The sequence below is a fragment of the Coregonus clupeaformis genome, chromosome 34, assembly GCF_020615455.1.
Source record: "Coregonus clupeaformis isolate EN_2021a chromosome 34, ASM2061545v1, whole genome shotgun sequence".
In the NCBI taxonomy this organism is placed as follows: domain Eukaryota; kingdom Metazoa; phylum Chordata; class Actinopteri; order Salmoniformes; family Salmonidae; genus Coregonus; species Coregonus clupeaformis.
In genome coordinates, this window is record NC_059225.1 from 39,023,840 (window position 1) to 39,043,281 (window position 19,442).

General features: G+C 42.6%; 1 protein-coding gene across 1 annotated transcript in view; it reads right to left on the reverse strand.

The window, feature by feature from the left end:
* Nucleotides 1-19,442, reverse strand: part of LOC121539656 (BRISC and BRCA1-A complex member 2) — a 195,616-nt gene that overhangs the window by 145,292 nt on the left and 30,882 nt on the right.

A 19,442-nucleotide genomic window follows, 5' to 3' on the forward strand; every position in this document is an offset into this window, starting at 1 on the left:
AGACTGTTCGAAGCTAGAGGCAACGTTCACAACATGTAGAATGTTTGGATTGGTTCTACCGTGCATTTTCTCAATGGGATTCAGCCAAATTAAGAACAATGACTTATTGTACAACACCAAACATCTCAGAGGAGTCTTAATCATAAATGGGTGAACCAAAATATTTTGTAATGTCAATGAAGGTCTGCCTTAACAGCTATGAGAACTCATGACCTTGGCTTGACTGCGTAATAAGGCACTTAAGAGCTGAGATTTATGAATACAATGGTTTGTTTTATAATTTACAATAATTTTGGTCATTTACAGTGACTTCAGAAAGTATTGACACCCCTTGACTTTTCCACATGTTGTTGTGTAACAGCCTGAATTTAAAATGGATGAAATTGCCCAAAAAATGATCACTGGCCTACACACAATATCCCATAATGTCAAAATGGAAGTACGTTTTTCTGAGTTTTTACAAATGTTTAAAGAATAAAAAGCTGAAATGTCTTGAGTCAAGCCTAAATAAGCTCAGGAGTCAAAAGGTGCTTAACAAGTTACATAATAAGTTGCATGGACTCACTCTGTGTGCAATAATAGTGTTTAACATGAATTTTGAATGAATACCTTTCCTCTGTAACCCACACATACAATTATCTGTAAAGTCCTTTTGTCGAGCAGTGAATTTCAAACACAGATTCAACCACAAAGACCAGGGAGGTTTTCCAATGCCTCGCAAAGAAGGCCACCTATTGCTAGATGAAGAAAAAATAAAATAAAAATCCCTTTCAACATGGAGAAGTTATTAATTACACTTTGGACACTGTATCAATACACCCACTCACTAGAAAGATACAGGCGTCCTTCCTAATTCAGTTGCCGGAGAGGAATGAAACCGCTCAGGGATTTCACCATGAGGCCAAAAAAGTTACAGAGTTTAATGGCTGTGATAGGAGAAAACTGAGGATGGATCAACACCATTGTAGTTACTCCACAATACTAACCTAATTGACAGAGTGAGAAAAGGAAGCTTGTACAGAATAAAAATATTCCAAAACATGCATCCTGATTGCAACAAGGGACTAAAGTAATACCGCAAAAAAATTGTGTCAAAGCAATAGACTTTTGTTCCTGAATACAAAGTGTTATGTTTGGGGCAAATCAAATACAACACATGACTGAGTACCACTCTCCATATTTTCAAGCATAGCATTGGCTGCATCATGTTATGGGTATGCTTGCAATCGTTAAGGTCTGGGGAGTTTTTCAGGTTAAGAAAATAAACGGAACGGAGCTAAGCACAGGCAAAATCCTAAATGAAAACCTGGTTCAGTCTGCTTTCCACCAGACACTGGGAGATTAATTCACATTTTAGCAGGACAATAACCTAAAACACAAGGCCAATTCTACACTGGAGTTGCTTACAAAGACGACAGTGAATGTTCCTGAGTGGCCGAGTTACAGTCTTGACTTAAATCTGCTTGGAAATCTATGGTAAGACTTGAAGATGGTTGTCTAGCAATGATCAACAACCAATTTGACAGAGCTTGAATAATTTTTTAAAGAATATTAGGCAAATATTGTACAATCCAGGTGTGCAAAGCCCTTAGAGACTTACCCAGAAAGACAAAGCTGTAATCGCTGCCAAAGTTGATTCTAACAAGTGTTCAAATCAAATAAAATTGTATTTGCCACATGCGCCGAATACAACAGGTGTAGACCTTACAGTGAAATTAATATTTACAAGCCCTTAACCAACAATGCAGTTTTAAGTAAAAAATAGATAACAAATAATTAAAGAGCAGAAGTAAAATAAAATAACAGTAGGGAGGCTATATACAGGGGGTACCGGTACAGAGTCAATGTGCGGGGGCACCGGTTAGTCGAGGTAATTGAGGTAATATGTACACGTGGGTAGAGTTAAAGTGACTATGCATCGATAATAAACAGAGTAGCAGTAGCGTAAAAGAGGAAATGGTCTGGAAATAGAAATAGTCTGGGTAGCCATGATTAGCTGTTCAGGAGTCTTATGGCATGGGGGTAGAAGCTGTTTAGAAACCTTTTGGACCTAGACTTGGCGGTACTGCTTGCTGTGCGGTAGCAGAGAGAACAGTCTATGACTAGGGTGGCTGGAGTCTTTGACAATTCTTAGGGCCTTCCTCTGACACCGCCTGGTATAGAGGTCCTGGATGGCAGGAAGCTTGGCCCCAGTGATGTACTGGGCCGTACGCACTACCCTCTGTAGTGCCTTGCGGTCGGAGGCCCAGCAGTTGCCATACCAGGCGGGGATGCAACTAGTCAGGATGCTCTCGATGGTGCAGCTGTATAACTTTTTGAGGATATGAGGACCCATGCCAAATCTTTCTCCTGAGGGGGAATAGGCTTTGTCGTGCCCTCTTCACGACTGTCTTGGTGTATTTGGACAATGATAGTTTGTTGGTGAGGTGGACACCAAGGAACTTGAAGCTCTCAACCTGTTCCACTACAGCCCTGTCGATGAGAATGGGGGCGTGCTCAGTCCTATTACTTTTTCCTGTAGTCCACGATCATCTCCTTTGTCTTGATCACGTTGAGGGAGAGGTTGTTACCCTGGCACCACACGGCCAGGTCTCTGACCTCCTCCCTATAGGCTGTCTCAACGTTGTCAGTGATCCGGCCTACCACTGTTGTGTTGTCGGCAAACTTAATTATGGTTTTGGAGTCGTGCCTGGCCATGCAGTCATGGGTGAACAGGGAGTACAGGAGGGGACTGAGCACGCACCCCTGAGGGGCCCCCGTGTTGAGGATCAGCGTGGCAGATGTGTTGTTACCTACCCTTACCACCTGGGGGCGGCCTGTCAGGAAGTCCAGGATCCAGTTGCAGAGGGAGGTGTTTAGTCCCAAGGTCCTTAGCTTAGTGATGAGCTTTGTGGGCACTATGGTGTTGAACGCTGAGCTGTAGTCAATTAATAGCATTCTCACGTAGGTGTTCCTCTTGTCCAGGTGGGAAAGGGCAGTGTGGAGTGCAATAGCGATTGCATCATCTGTTGGGGCAGTATGGAAATTGGAGTGGGTATAGGGTTTCTGGGATAATGGTGTTGATGTGAGCCATGACCAGCCTTTCAAAGCACTTCATGGCTACAGACGTGAGTGCTACGGGTCGGTAGTCATTTAGGCAGGTTATCTTAGTGTTCTTGGGCACAGGGACTATGGTGGTCTGCTTGAAACATGTTGGTATTACAGACTCAGTCAGGGACATGTTGAAAATGTCAGTGAAGATCCTTGCCAGTTGGTCAGCGCATGCTCGCAGTACACGTCCTGGTAATCCGTCTGGCCCTGCGGCCTTGTGAATGTTGACTTGCTTAAAAGTCTTACTCACATCGGCTACGGCGAGCGTGATCACATAGTCATCCGGAACAGCTGATGTTCTCATGCATGCTTCAGTGTTGTTGCCTCGAAGCGAGCATAGAAGTGATTTAGCTCGTCTGGTAGGCTTGTGTCACTGGGCAGCTCGCAGCCGTGCTTCCCTTAGTAGTCTGTAATAGTTTGCAAGCCCTGCCACATCCGTCGAGCCAAATTGACCGGGAGAAAAATCTATCCCATTGCAAAATAATGCTTTTTATTAATTTTTGTAAATATCAGTCCATGGAAACACCAGCATGTTTATTGGCCTATAGGTTAATTTGCATAATTTAGTGGAATTAAATTGGCGTGATTATTTTCGTTAGTCGTCATGTATGCCTATCTTATTTATCCAACACAACTATCACACCCGCAAAGCATACAGAGCCTATTTTTAGCTGGATTTCTGCTGCAGCTCCTCAGCTGGTTGCAGCTGGAGTAAAACGTGTTTTTATAAGCCCATTCATTGCGCAACATTTCTAAATGCAAACATATTTAAAAACATTTGACGGCCACAATTAAAAAGAGCTACTAGTTTTATTTGTTAATTGAAGCGTGCCTACCATTTAAGTGCAGGCAATGGTAGGCGTGCCCTCAGCGTGTCACCTATGACTTTATAATGTGAGCAATGTATTTTCAAAACATAGGCCTGAATGTTTTACTATTATGAGGAATGTCTTACCTTGCTTCAAATAACCTATAGGCAAAAAATCTGACCATAGAAACGTGGAGGCAATTCTTTTCTAAAGACTTCATTAGGTGGCTCGTGAGTTTCAAGTTTGGGAAGCTTACAATTTATTCAGGGACTCATGACAGACAACTGTTTTTGTGCAAGGGAAAAGTGTGCAGGTATTTTATGACGTTTCCACTGGATATATGGGATCATCCGATCATGATATGGTCTTTCACACCGAGGCTTGTTGATTATCGAGGGGGAGGTTATTGGAAAGATTTTTCAAATACTGTGAGGACCTATTATCATTCGCAATGGATGTAAAAAAACAGACTTTGTTGAGCATGCATTCTGGAGAGAGACAAGCCTATATCTTTGCCACACACCCCTCCCCTTCTTCTTGTCTCAACATTTTAAATTATACTCAAGACACATTATCTTCAGACATATTTTAGATGCTTTTTACTGACAGCTAATCAGCTAGGCCTATTGCCACGCATGCTGCCCAAATTGCGGGCTTCCCAAATAAGCACCGTAGGCCTATGAGCTTATGATTTGAAACAATCCACAGCTATTTTTTAAAAGAAGCTAATGATCCTTGATTCCTCTGTGGCCAAGTCATACTCTCTGGTGAAGTATTTTGAATTATTTTATTTATTATATAATTTTGGCAAATGTATTTCAATTTACTTTAGGGGAAGCTTAGCGCGGCCTATGAAAGACTTACTCATATGCCATTTCTGTCTTGTTCTATTGGTTTTCATATCAACTTTCTTTCGTTGTCCAGAACCCAAAGGCATAATCCTAGTCATATTAGCAACCCATCCTAGTTGTTGTGTCTTTAAATTCCCCCTCTTTCTATGTTTTTAACAGAGATTTTAATATCTGTCACACATGGAACAGCTTGCATCAGGTGCGCTGTTTAGAATGGTGTTTTCCCACAAATTGCATTTTGGCAAATGTTTGAAAATGATGTTTTATCGGCTGCTTCATTACAGGAGTTGCATGTTCTGTTAAAATGCATTACCATAATCAAAATGTGATTTCTGTACTTTTTTTGCACCGTGGGTGGACGCCCTAATGGATTACGCATCCAATGCATATGGGTCCGTTAAATTTCTTAAATGGCCTAATTTCCTAGTTGCTTTTCAATAAGTTAAATCTTGTTCAGTCAGCATACAGTAGGTAACCTTCAAAACACATAGCAAGGTCTCATAAGCTGAAATGTCGAGCTGTCATTAAAATGTCTTGGTTACAAATAACAGGCAGAAAACATGTAATTCAAAATCCCATTACTGTTTTTAAAGTAAAGGGAGAACTTTTCAGTCCTTAGCGGTTTGCTAACACAAACAAGCAAGTACTCAGAAAAAAAGAGTAGCACGCACTCTGCTATCTCTCCCCTAAACGAAAAACAGACGGTGTTCTTGATGACAGTGACCGCCAAGGCCACCACCACCGACAGATATGTTCCCTTAGCTGACATAACAACTCATGTTTATACCAGCCTTAAAGAAGAAAAACTCCACTTCAAAAGTGTATTTTTGTCATGTTACATCTACGTCTGACCGATGTTATGTCTCTAACGACGCTGGAAAGCCCTGGATTTGTCTAAAGAAAAATTGTGGGGTTTACCAAAAGAAAAGTCCCACATAGAACTGGCTATTAGGAATGTGCATCCTGGATGTGGGTAATTCCCAATGCAGAGTCAGTCAGGGTGGAATGAGTGGGTTATCGCTAGCGCCGCTATCAGCTATTCTCATATCTGGCTCAAATGACTTATCCTGTCTTTTTGGCCTGGGGGCCTGTGATTGGAACTAGACAGAGAAGCCTGCTGTCTCTGTGCCAATAATCTGTGGTGTCTGAAAGGACAAGTGGGAACAAGCTGGGGTCTATGGCAAGAGAAAGAGGACATGGAGGCGACACAGGTAAACACACGCACAGTCGCACACACATTCACTGCTGCACACAAACACACACAGTGCTCGAGACAGTGGTCAACACAGTGGTCGAGACTCCTGAGGTGTCAAACTGCTGCACCCTCTATAACCGCTGTGGTTATTATTTGACTCTGCTGGTCATGTACAAACATTTGAACGTCTTGAAGAACGGTCTGGCCTAAATGGCCTTGTATGCTTATAATCTCCACTTGGCACAGCCAGAAGAGGACTGGCCACCCCTCGGAGCCTGGTTTCTCTCTAGGTTTCTTCCTAGGTTCCTGCCTTTCTAGAGAGTTCTTCCTAGCCACTGTGCTTCTACATCTGCATTCCTTGCTCTTTGGAGTTTTAGGCTGGGTATCTGTATAGCACTTTGTGACAACTGCTGATGTAAAAAGGGGTTTATGAAATATATTTTATTGAAATTTGATTGACATTGGTTGAGACATAAAACACTAGGGAAACTCCCAGCCAAGGGTTGTTTCAGTAGAGGTCTAGGCAGGTCCCAACCAGACTAATTACTAATTACAGACACAGAGAGGGACAGAGGGGCAGACGAGTGGAGGTAGAGGGCAGAGGGAGAGTAGGGAGTATGGATAAGTGTAGCCTGTACAGATGACTGTTGTTTATGAGTAAATAACCTTGAACAAGTAGATTTTTTTAATCCAGTTGACCAAATGTGAAGTCTACTGACAGAAAAAAATACTAAAGTGGCCTGCCATGACTGGTTCCAAGTGACTCATTTTACAGTATGATAAAAATAATGTTGTACTTTTGTACAAAAAAACTTTTGGTAAAATTCTGCCTTCAACTCACAGTTGCATAAAATACTATTTTCAATCTAATACAATAAGCACTTCTGTTGTGAGAGTCTGCAAACTGTCTCAATCTCTATGCCTTAATCTTTTTCCCAAGGTGAATCTTGTGCCAGTCACACGGAGGATAATTATTGCGATGACTGCAGCACAGTTTCAGACGGCTTGGTGTGGTTCGTGACCTCTACACTGTAGACATGGGTCGTTAAAACACCAGATGCTACTTTACAGAAAAAGCACCAAAATATAGACTGTGTTATATAAACAAATGCTTCGCCATGACTTTGAAGGTTGACCTGTACTGTTGACCCTGGCATTTAACCCTGAAATTGGCCTCTGTTTTTTGTTTCAGTAAAGTTTATAAACTCATCAAAAAAGAAACATCCCTTTTTCAGGACACTGTCTTTCAAAGATAATTCGTAAAAATCTAAATAACTTCACAGATCTTCATTGTAAAGGGTTTAAACACTGTTTCCCATGCTTGTTCAATGAACCATAAATAATTAATGAACATGCACCTGTGGAACGGTCATTAAGACACTAACAGCTTACAGACGGTAGGCAATTAAGGTCACAGTTATGAAAACTTAGGACACTAAAGAGGCCTTTCTACTGACTCTGAAAAACACCAAAAGAAAGATGCCCAGGGTCCCTGCTCATCTGCGTGAACGTGCCTTAGGCATGCTGCAAGGAGGCATGAGGACTGCAGATGTGGCCAGGGCAATACATTGCAATGTCCGTACTGTGAGATGCCTAAGACAGCGCTACAGGGAGACAGGACGGACAGCTGATCATCCTCGCAGTGGCAGACCATGTGTAACAACACCTGCACAGGATCGGTACATCCGAACATCACACCTGCGGGACAGGTACAGGATGGCAACAACAACTGCCTGAGTTACACCAGGAACAGACAATCCCTCCATCAGTGCTCAGACTTTCCACAACAGGCTGAGAGAGGCTGGACTGAGGGCTTGTAGGCCTGTTGTAAGGCAGGTCCTCACCAGACATCACCGGCAACAACGTCGCCTATGGGCACAAACCCACCGTCGCTGGACCAGACAGGACTGGCAAAAAGTGCTCTTCACTGACGAGTCGCGGTTTTGTCTCACCAGGGGTGATGGTCGGATTCACGTTTATTTTCGAAGGAATGAGTGTTACACCGAGGCCTGTACTCTGGAGCGGGATCGATTTGGAGGTGGAGGGTCCGTCATGGTCTGGGGCGGTGTGTCACAGCATCATCGGACTGAGCTTGTTGTCATTGCAGGCAACCAAAACGCTGTGCGTTACAGGGAAGACATCCTCCTCCCTCATGTGGTACCCTTCCTGCAGGCTCATCCTGACATGAACCCCCAGCATGACAATGCCACCAGCCATACTGCTCATTCTGTGCGCGATTTCCTGCAAGTCAGGAATGTCAGTGTTCTGCCATGGCCACCGAAGAGCCCGGATCTCAATGGGACCTGTTGGATCGGAGGGACCTGTTGGATTGGAGGGTGAGGGCTAGGGCCATTCCCCCCAGAAATGTCCGGGAACTTGTAGGTGCCTTGTTGGAAGAGTGGGGTAACATCTCACAGCAAGAACTGGCAAATCTGGTGCAGTCCATGAGGAGGAGATGCAATGCAGTACTTAATATAGCTGGTGGCCACACCAGATACTGACTGTTAGTTTTGATTTTGACCCCCCCCTTTGTTCAGGGACACATTATTCAATTTATGTTAGTCACATGCCTGTGGAACTTGTTCAGTTTATGTCTCAGTTGTCAAACGCAGTTAACATTGAGAGGATGTTTCTTTTTTTGCTGAGTTTAAAACTAGAGAACAGCCAACTTTGCAGGCTACTATTTCAAATTCAAATCTGTCCTGACCTTTGAATTTGAACCAGCATGCAGTCTAGTATACCACTACATAGTCTGCCACGTGACCAAATGAGTCATCTCCCTCTTCTCCCTTCCTGTCAGTTTCCTCGCCTTCCTAGCAAAAACGAAAAGCTAGGTTTGAAGTGGGACCAGTTTGTCCGGTTGAAGTGAGCAGATGGGAGTAAGGGAACCGCGGGCACGTCTACTGTGTGCGGTGCTCATTTCACCCCGGAGGACTTTGATGGCTATAACCAGTGGAAGGCAGTATTCGGAATGAGACTCCGACTAAAACCAGGTGCTGTGCCAAGCGTGCCTATGAAGCCTGCAACCTCTGTTTCCTACAGACCTACCAGCACATTGCGAGTGTCAGCAGTGATGGAGATATACTGGGTAAATTCAATGTGGATTTACCTCACTATTAGATTACCGTAATTTTCGGACTATAAGCCGCGCCTTTTTTCCAATTTTTCGACCCTGCGGCTTATATAACGGTGCGGCTAATCTATGGATTTTTACAGCTAACGGCCACTAGAAGACCTCCTAAATCTATGGATTTTACAGGTTATAGTCCACCAACTTTAACTCTGTGGGCTCTATGACCGGTCCGCGCCCCCCACCTTTAAGCGGCGGGCTCCAGCAGGAAAAGCTGGAGGCCGGAAAAGAGTGAGACAGGTAGCGCGCAAAAGTAAAAGTGGAACCGAGAGTGGTACGAGAGACAGAACGAGAGACAGAACGAGAGCAAGACAGACAGACATTACGAGAGCGAGACAGTTTGAAGTTTGAAAGTTGAAAAGTTTGTGTGTCTGAAACGCTATGTGATACAGTACAGTTTACACAGCACAGTATATGTTCTGTAGCTACTATTGCACTAAATGGTAACACTTGAATACGTTATGCAAATATGCAACTTGTTTGTTGAAATGTTAATAAATGGGAGCTTCCTCAAGCAGCCATCTCTTTCCCGACAATCCCCTCTGTGCACGAACCCTTACATATGGTAATTAAACATTAAAACACCTGCAGCTTATATATGTACACATCATTCAATTTAGCTGCTGCGGCTTATACTCTGGTGCGCCTTATAGTGCGGTAAATACGGTAGCTGACTCTCGCTCAGCCAGTGAAAAGTCCTCTTCCTAAGCCGCGGCTCTCTCCTTGGCTCTTCTTTGGTAACTAAGCCATCAATCCGTAAGGGTTCAGAAACACCAATAGCGTTTGCTGGCCGAGAGTACTTAGCACCTCTAAAAGTAATTTGCGAACCAAGTGCACACCGATTTTACATGTAGAATCGCGTGAAAAATGTCTGCTGGCTTTTTTGTTGTTGTGTTCTGTGGGTTACTGCCTGTGCTAGACTAGTTGGTGTTGTTCTCTAGCTTACTACTTAGCTATGTCGACCGTGGTGGTTGGCTAGCAAGGCTAGTTAGCTGGCTAGGATAGCTAGCTGCCTAAAATAACTAACTTGCTGGCTAAGATAACTGCATATATCAGTAACATTATTTGATAACTGGTTAGATGGCGTTACGTATTTCCAAAACGTTGGTTTACATTAATGTAGCTGTAAGCTAGGTGTTGATTGCAACTGGCTGACTCATGAAGTGCTACCGTAACGTTAGCAGGCTGGTAGGGCTAACGTTAGCAGACTAGTAGGGCTAACGTTAGCAGGCTAGTTGGTTAGCAACCTAGCAAGCTGATTTGTAAAAAAAAAAATCTTACTGATTTGTAAAAATAAATTGCTTATAAGATGGCTGAAAATGTAATTGAAACCAATAGTCATGAGTGCAAATGATCTGGTTTAATTTAAAGTTATACATTTGAAGTTATTTCTGTTGGAGTTTACATTATTGGGAATAGGCTGGCTTGCTGGGTCCTCCACATAAATGTCACACCCCGCAAAAACATTTTCCGGCATGACATTAGCATTCTGATCGGTTTTATGTTATAACTCGAAAAATGTCAAAGTGAGGTGTAACTTTTCATTGGGACTTTTGATGCGTATACAAATGCAAATCCATATACTACATGTGGTTACGTTTATGCTACCTACCCACATTTACATTTACGTCATTTAGCAGACGCTCTTATCCAGAGCGACTTACAAATTGGTGCATTCACCCTATAGCCAGTGGGATAACCACTTTACAATATGTTTTTTTTTTTTTTTTTTTTTACAATATTTCGCATTTTGACCTTCAATGCAACCTGGCAAGTTACATTTGGCCTGGAGTCTTCCAAAATCACCAAGTCAATAAATCAAGCCTACCCGCTCAATTAAATAAATGCAGCAAGGTGGCAAGATCAGTCTCAATCCATCCGCCCACAAAGGAACGAACCACTGGTAAGTCTAGACTTTAGACAAGCACAGCTCCATTTAGGGCCTACTTATCTCTCCCATTTGCCTCATTTCGAATGTGCTTTATCTGTCTCTAAGTGTTTCCCATAGCTGTAATTACATCACATATTACAGCCTATTCCAACCACTGTCTCAGTGCGCTCACTGCAATAACCGCTCTTTGTTCAGGAGGCACATAACCACCAATTAAAAACACAAATATTGAGTCATTAGGTTATGCCGCTACAAATGTGTCAGCCACAGGAGGTTGGTGGCACCTTAATTGGGGAGGACAGAATAAGTGGAATGGTATCAAATACATCAAACACATGGAAACCATTCCATCCGCTCCGTTCCGGTGTCCTCAGCAGCCTCCTGTGGTGTGAGGCTAGTTAAGGGATGATTTCAGTAAACAGGGCAATTGCACAGTAAGTCCCATTGGTTTCATTTCCAGGTTGTATGAGACAGTGACTCTCTCTTTCCCTTATGTGGTATACAGTATTTCTTATATAGATTTATGGAGCCAGTTGCAAGGGTTGAAGCGATTAGAACCAATTAAAAGTGTGTAATGAGTCCGAGGTTAGGAACTGCCAGGCAGTGGCCTTGATGGGCAATACCTATGGGCTGGGTGATGCAAAAAACACTGCCAACAAGCACACACAAATGCACACACACACACATTTTGTAGGTTGGCTACCTGCTTACAAGCAGCTTATACCTGGTAATATCAAACCACAATAGGCATAACATTTATTCCAGCAATAATCTTCCATCCTCATAACCCAGAAGCTAGCTTCTTAGACCTATAGACCTTTAATCATATGGACATAATAAGTAGTGTATTGTCTGCTCAAAATGGCCTTCCCTCATTTTGTGGCTCTGTAGGAGTATGTATGAAATCATCTTTCAAAAAATGGGTGATGATGTTGCTGTGTTGCTGTGGCTCTGTGTCTAGTGACCACCATGCATGTGGCTTTTAATGTGGCTTCTATTTATGCCTATAGAGTCTCTTTCATCACTCTGGGTGGTGGTTTCTGTAATGAAACGGCTTCTTTGGTAAAGCGGTTTGAGGGTTTCTCAAACTGTGGAGTTCTTGAGAAGTAAAGTATCAAAAACATCTGACCTAATGAACTTTGTGGTCATGCTGATGATAATTGGCTTCGTGTTAACCCTGAGAAGATATTCCCAGACAGCCCTGCCCTATAGTGGCGCTTTAGTGTGTGCTGCACAGCGCCTTAAAACATAGGCCTACCTGTCTAGACTAGGACAGTCAATTAGCCAAGCTTAGGCTACATCTCAGCTTTGCCCTGTGAACTTAAAGTGATACTAGGCGTCAAGGTTAAGATGTCCCCTGAGTTAATGAAGTCAACATTGTTAGTATTGATTTGCATTTTATCTAATCAATAAGTTGCACCAATTTGTAAGTCGCTCTGGATAAGACCGTCTGCTAAATGATGTAAATGTGAATGTTATCAAAATATGTGTTAAAGGTCAACTAATTGAGACAACCAAACGCCCTCACAAAACAAGCTCAGTCAAGTATCTGCTTGCGATCATCTCCATGTGAAATTCTCTTGTTTACAGTGGGTCTCTGAAAATCATTAGGCCAACTTCCCATTGTAGTTTCAACATTGCCCTTCATTTAAATGACACAGATAGGTTCTAATGTTACACAGCTTCAATAGTGACAAAGGTGACAGACTTACAAGAGGGCCAAAAAGAGAAAATGGAGGCGGGCTAAAAATACTGTAAACAAGAAACATTTTGCTGAGACGTCAGGAATTCTGCAAGACCCTGAGAGAAGAGATAAATGTTTATCCCCCCTGAGTGTAAAAAAAACATGTTAGTTCCAAGGGCAATAACAATGCACTCAATGCACTTTAAGTACATGTTTATATTTGCTTGTGTATGGGAGAAAAGGTACATGTTGGGACATTTTGATTAAATGGAACATTTCAGCGCCCTATTGTTGACATGTTCGTTACCTAAATAGGTTGTTGTTTGGTCAAGAGTGTGAGGTGTGATTAATGGGTGAATTCATTAGCACGTGTTTGAGTGCTGGGCTTTGGCAAGACCCAGCATTGGTAAGACCCAGACCCATTTGTGTATTGAAGTGTGTGTAAGTAGATGATTTGTGTAGCCTACACTTGCTGCACACTTGTGAAGGTTTTGGCTTCCTGTCCTGAGTGCATGCACCAAGCAAATCTGTTTGGCCCAAATCTCCATCTGAAATCTAAAGATGAATGCACCAATTGGACAGTGAGCCAAACTACATATGAATGTGTATGCACCCCACTGTTATGCTACACTATATATACAAAAGTATGTGGACACCTCTTCAAATTAGTGGATTTGACTATTTCAGCCACACCCGTTGCTGACAGTGTATAAAATCGAGCACACAGCCATGCAATCTCCATAGACAAACATTGGCAGTAGAATGGCCTTACTGGAGAGCTCATTGACTTTCAACGTGGCAACGTCATAGGATAACACCTTTCCAACAAGTCAGTTTGTCAAATTTCGGCCCTTCTAGAACTGCCGCGGTCAACTCTAAGTGCTGTTATTGTGAAGTGGAAACGTCTAGGAGCAACAACGGCTCAGCCGCGAAGTGATAGGCCACACAAGCTCACAGAACGGGATCGCCGAGTGCTGAAAAGCGTAGCGCTTAAAAATCATCCGTGCTTGGTTGCAACACTCACTACCGAGTTCCAAACTGCCGCTGGAAGTAACGTTGGCACAATAACTGTTCGTCGGGAGCTTCATGAAATGGGTTTCCATGGCCGAGCAGCCGCACACAAGCCTAAGATCACCATGCACACTGCCAAGTGTCGCCTGGAGTGGTGTAAACCTCGCCACCATTGGACTCTGGAGCAGTGGAAACGTGTTCTCTGGAGTGATGAATCATGCTTCACCATCTGGCAATCCGACGGACGAATCTGGGTTTGGCGGATGCCAGGAGAACGCTACCTGCACCAATGCATAGTGCCAACTGTAAAGTTTGGTGGAGGAGTAATAATGGTCTGGGGCTGTTTTTCATGGTTTGGGCTCTTAGTTCCAGTGAAGGGAAATCTTAACACTATAGTTTTCCAAAAGTAAGTCAGCTGCTGCAAGTTCTTCTTCCAATGAGGAAATAAGTTCCTGTCACATGGTTCAGTTGTTTACCTTTGGCTCTTTCCAAAGTCCTACACCCTGCAGTTTCCAGTTCGCAAAACTGACTCATAACGATTACTGGCGAAGGGGAAGTCTGCTTACGAGTCAATGGTGGTAAATGGCAAATGGACCGAAATGTTAGGAAAACAGAGTTTTATGGACAGAGAGAGGGAGGGCGAGACTTACTAAAGACAGAGAGAGGAGGAGCGAGACTTACTAAAGACTGAGAGAGAGGAGGTGCGAGAAGGAGAGAGGGAAAAACATCCTGGGGAGAGAAAAAGTAGGGATTATGAATACATGGCCAGAAAAGACAGCGAGAGTGTAAACAAAGTGGGGCTGCCAAGCACTGGCGCAATGATGTGCTTCCCCTTATGTGTGCAGCTGGTTTATGAGACAGTAAGCAATACCTCCCCCCTTGTCTCCCAGACTCGGTCACAGGCTGGGGAATTTAACTTCTCCCTCTTAGGTGGCTTTAGAAATAGCCCTGTGGACAACTTTAAGACCCTGTAGTAATAGCAACAATAACAATAGCCTCTTGCCAAGCCTCTTAGCGTCTCGTCTGGCATCCGTCATCTTTGAAACATTTCCAGCAGTGAGTTTTCCACAAGGACAAAGCATTATTAACAAGTGAGCCCCCAACCCTATGTCCACCTATATCCAATTCTTGGTTGCCATTCAACTCTTCCCTTTCCTCTATACTTATTACTGTACCATAAATCAGTTTTGTGTGTGCTGGTTAATTTCTCAGGAAAACCAAGGATGGGGGTGATATGTTTGTTCCTAGATTGTGTTGGTGTATTGACACCCATGTGAAATGCTCTGTCTTCCAACTACCCAGAACTTAACTCACAGACAACTGCTAAGCCTCTTAATTTAGAATTTGTATTAGGATGTTGAATTTGAATGTAATAAAAACATTTTGTAATGCACAAATTGAATCATTGAATTCATAAATTGATCTTGGATTTCATTATTTGAAACTGAATTGAATGAATATTGTATTCGGTTTTTAAATTCAATTTAACTGAATATTCAAATTCAATATTGATATATTCAGTTTCAATACAGTAGATATTGCATTCATTGTCTGTGTATTAAGTTTACAAACTATCATTTCAAGTATATCAAAGTCTCATATATTAATATTCTCAGATGCATTCAGATTCAGTTTTCAAATTCAGTTCTCCAAATTCAGATTCAAAACCAAAGACAACATCTTGGTACTTTGCCATCCAGGAAAGGTAGAGGAGAACAGATAGAATTTGATTCTCTCTGTGGTAAACAGAAAGCGTTGGCCGTTATTTTCTCTAGCGTCTAAACCGTTTTGTCTATAAGCTATTATGACCCCATGCTGTTCGCCTCTGGCCGCGCAGGACACGTTAGAAGGGAGTGTCACAAAAACTAAATTTGGCCCCCACTAGAATATTGTTGAATAGCCCTGTCATAGCCCTTCTAAGGATAGCCTTTCCACTCCCTATTTAATCTTGCTCTTGTAACTGACTGGGTTTGAACCAGGTCTCCTGTTTAGTGGCTACACTTGTTTTAGATGATGTGCTACATTGTTTAGAAAAATAATTGTGCTGCCATATTTATTGACCTGTCGAAGGCGTTTGATACGGTTGAGCATTTCTTACTTGTTCAAAGGTTGGTTCTTGCAATTGGTTCAATAACTACAGTGGGGAAAAAAAGTATTTAGTCAGCCACCAATTGTGCAAGTTCTCCCACTTAAAAAGATGAGAGAGGCCTGTAATTTTCATGATAGGTACACATCAACTATGACAGACAAAATGAGAAAAAAAAATCCAGAAAATCACATTGTAGGATTTTTAATGAATTTATTTGCAAATTATGGTGGAAAATAAGTATTTGGTCAATAACAAAAGTTTCTCAATACTTTGTTATATACCGTTTGTTGGCAATGACACAGGTCAAACGTTTTCTGTAAGTCTTCACAAGGTTTTCACACACTGTTGCTGGTATTTTGGCCCATTCCGCCTTGCAGATCTCCTCTAGAGCAGTGATGTTTTGGGGCTGTCGCTGGGCAACACAGACTTTCAACTCCCTCCAAAGATTTTCTATTGGGTTGAGATCTGGAGACTGGCTAGGCCACTCCAGGACCTTGAAATGCTTCTTACGAAGCCACTCCTTCGTTGACCGGGCGGTGTGTTTGGGATCATTGTCATGCTGAAAGACCCAGCCACGTTTCATCTTCAATGCCCTTGCTGATGGAAGGAGGTTTTCACTCAGAATCTCACGATACATGGCCCCATTCATTCTTTCCTTTACACGGATCAGTCGTCCTGGTCCCTTTGCAGAAAAACAGCCCCAAAGCATGATGTTTCCACCCCCATGCTTCACAGTAGGTATGGTGTTCTTTGGATGCAACTCAGCATTCTTTGTCCTCCAAACACGACGAGTTGAGTTTTTACCAAAAAGTTATATTTTGGTTTCATCTGACCATATGACATTCTCCCAATCCTCTTCTGGATCATCCAAATGCACTCTAGCAAACTTCAGACGGGCCTGGACATGTACTGGCTTAAGCAGGGGGGACACGTCTGCCACTGCAGGATTTGAGTCCCTGGCGGCGTAGTGTGTTACTGATGGTAGGCTTTGATACTTTGGTCCCAGCTCTCTGCAGGTCATTCACTAGGTCCCCCCGTGTGGTTCTGGGATTTTTGCTCACCGTTCTTGTGATCATTTTGACCCCACGGGGTGAGATCTTGCGTGGAGCCCCAGATCGAGGGAGATTATCAGTGGTCTTGTATGTCTTCCATTTCCTAAAAATTGCTCCCACAGTTGATTTCTTCAAACCAAGCTGCTTACCTATTGCAGATTCAGTCTTCCCAGCCTGGTGCAGGTCTACAATTTTGTTTCTGGTGTCCTTTGACAGCTCTTTGGTCTTGGCCATAGTGGAGTTTGGAGTGTGACTGTTTGAGGTTGTGGACACGTGTCTTTTATACTGATAACAAGTTCAAACAGGTGCCATTAATACAGGTAACGAGTGGAGGACAGAGGAGCCTCTTAAAGAAGAAGTTACAGGTCTGTGAGAGCCAGAAATCTTGCTTGTTTGTAGGTGACCAAATACTTATTTTCCACCATAATTTGCAAAGAAATTCATAAAAAATCCTACAATGTGATTTTCTGGATTTTTTTTCCTCAATTTGTCTGTCATAGTTGACGTGTACCTATGATTAAAATTACAGGCCTCTCTCATCTTTTTAAGTGGGAGAACTTGCACAATTGGTGGCTGACTAAATACTTTTTTCCCCCACTGTATTTAACATTTTACATTTTTTGTCATTTAGCAGACGCTCTTATCCATTTAAGGACACAATGTGTGCTTACTGACGGTATCAAATCTAGTTTCCTCAATATTGCCAGACAATGTAACTTTTCAGGTCTCAGACAAGTTACCGTACTCATCGCGCGAGCGTGGTCACCGAACCACCAGTAAGTTACAAGAGAAAGATTAAATAGGGAGTGGAAACACTATCCTTAGAAGGGCTATGACAGGGCTATTGAACTATAATCTTATGGGGGCCAATTTTTTTGTGACACTCCTTTCTAACGTGATCACCAGAGGGGAACGGAAGGTACGACCATGTTCCAGAGAGTCTTAGCTTTCAGGAATGGGGTCATAATAATTTATAGCCAAAATAGTTCAAACGCTAGAGACAAATTCATAGGAAGAAAATAAATTAAACATGCCACATTGGCTTCAGAAACCGCAAGAATCTGGTTTACTACAGAGAGCGTTTGAAATCTGAAATACAAATAGGCCTACAAGTTCAATGTATGAATTCAATGATTCAATTTGTGCATTACTATTACATATTAAATAAAATACAAATTAAGGAATTCAAATACAATTTCTGTTGCCACTGAAATCACTCCATACACTGCGCTCTGCTTGTTTCAGACGGTGGGGGAGGGGCGGGGGAGGAGACTGTGTGTGGTGGGGGGTGAGTGAGAGCAAGAGAGAGCGAGAGAGAAGCCAAACCGACTCGCGGTGGAAAAATCTGCCATTCTGCCATTGAGCACGGCAGTTAACCCCCAACAACAACTGCTCCCCGGGTGCTGATGATGTGGACGTCGATTAAGGCAGCCCCCCGCACCCCTTTGATTCAGAAGACACATTTCAGAAGACATTGCAGAAGATACATTTCGGTTGAATGCATTCAGTTGTGCAACTGACTAGGTATCCCCTTTCCCTTTCTATCATACCATCTGGTAGTGCCTGTCTTGACTGCATCAAATCGTTATAAAGAAGCTAGCTAGCCAGCTAAATTAGCAAGCTAGCTAGCTAACGTAGTAACACAGAGTTTCTAAACCCAGAGGCGCAACATCGCGAGACAGACCAAACAGACTAGGCCGGGGTAAGTCAGTGAGAGAAGTGAAACATTCTTCCTTAGTTGTTATTTTCTCAAAATCTAAAAGCACAACCTAGATTCGAGTCAATGTCTTAAGTAGTTGAACATGATATTACTTCAACCTTGTGACAAAGGGACACATTTTCGTTAAAAACAACTTTATATCGAAGGAGTGCCATTGATTTAATTTGTTAGGCGCTAGATGACCGTTACACCCGATGTCGTGTTTATAAGCATGAGCTTAGCTAGCCAACGTCGCCATGACATCGCCTACAAGTGTCATTGGGGGGGATTTCTATTGGAAAAGCAGTTTAGCCTATCTTCATACTGTACTGTCTTTGGTTGTAAGGCTAATTTAGGCAATTTGCTGCCCTCCAACAACTCCATTCATATTAAACAGCGTACCTGTTGGTTGATCATTATAGCCTACTCCTTTTCATTTAGCAGACTTAATTCCGTAATTTTAATTCCATTTTGCATTGATTAGAAATCTCCCACTTCACTTGCTACACATAGAGCCTCTGAGAGTGTAAGCCGCTTTGATCCGACAACAACAACAAGCTGCAGGTGTGAAATAGGTGCGTCTACCGGTGAATCTTTTTTATGGGGCGCACTCATAAAAACTGTCATAAAACATGTAATGGTCTATCGTTGTAGGCTATGTAGCAATGTCACATAGATCATTTAATTAAATTTTAGACAAAGCCTTGTCATTGTTAAAATAGGCCTATTTAAAAAAAAATTGAAAAATGTATAACCTAATGTCTGTTCGGATATTTGAATATCCGTGCCCATCCCTACTAACAACCTGCAATAGAACGTTCCAGGGATTGCTGCATGTGTTTGTGTGTCTAAACATCTGAGAGTGCCTCAGCATCTGAGCGATCTAAGCTAATCGTGCAACAATATTAAAATATTTTACTCAATGTATAAGGAAACCATTT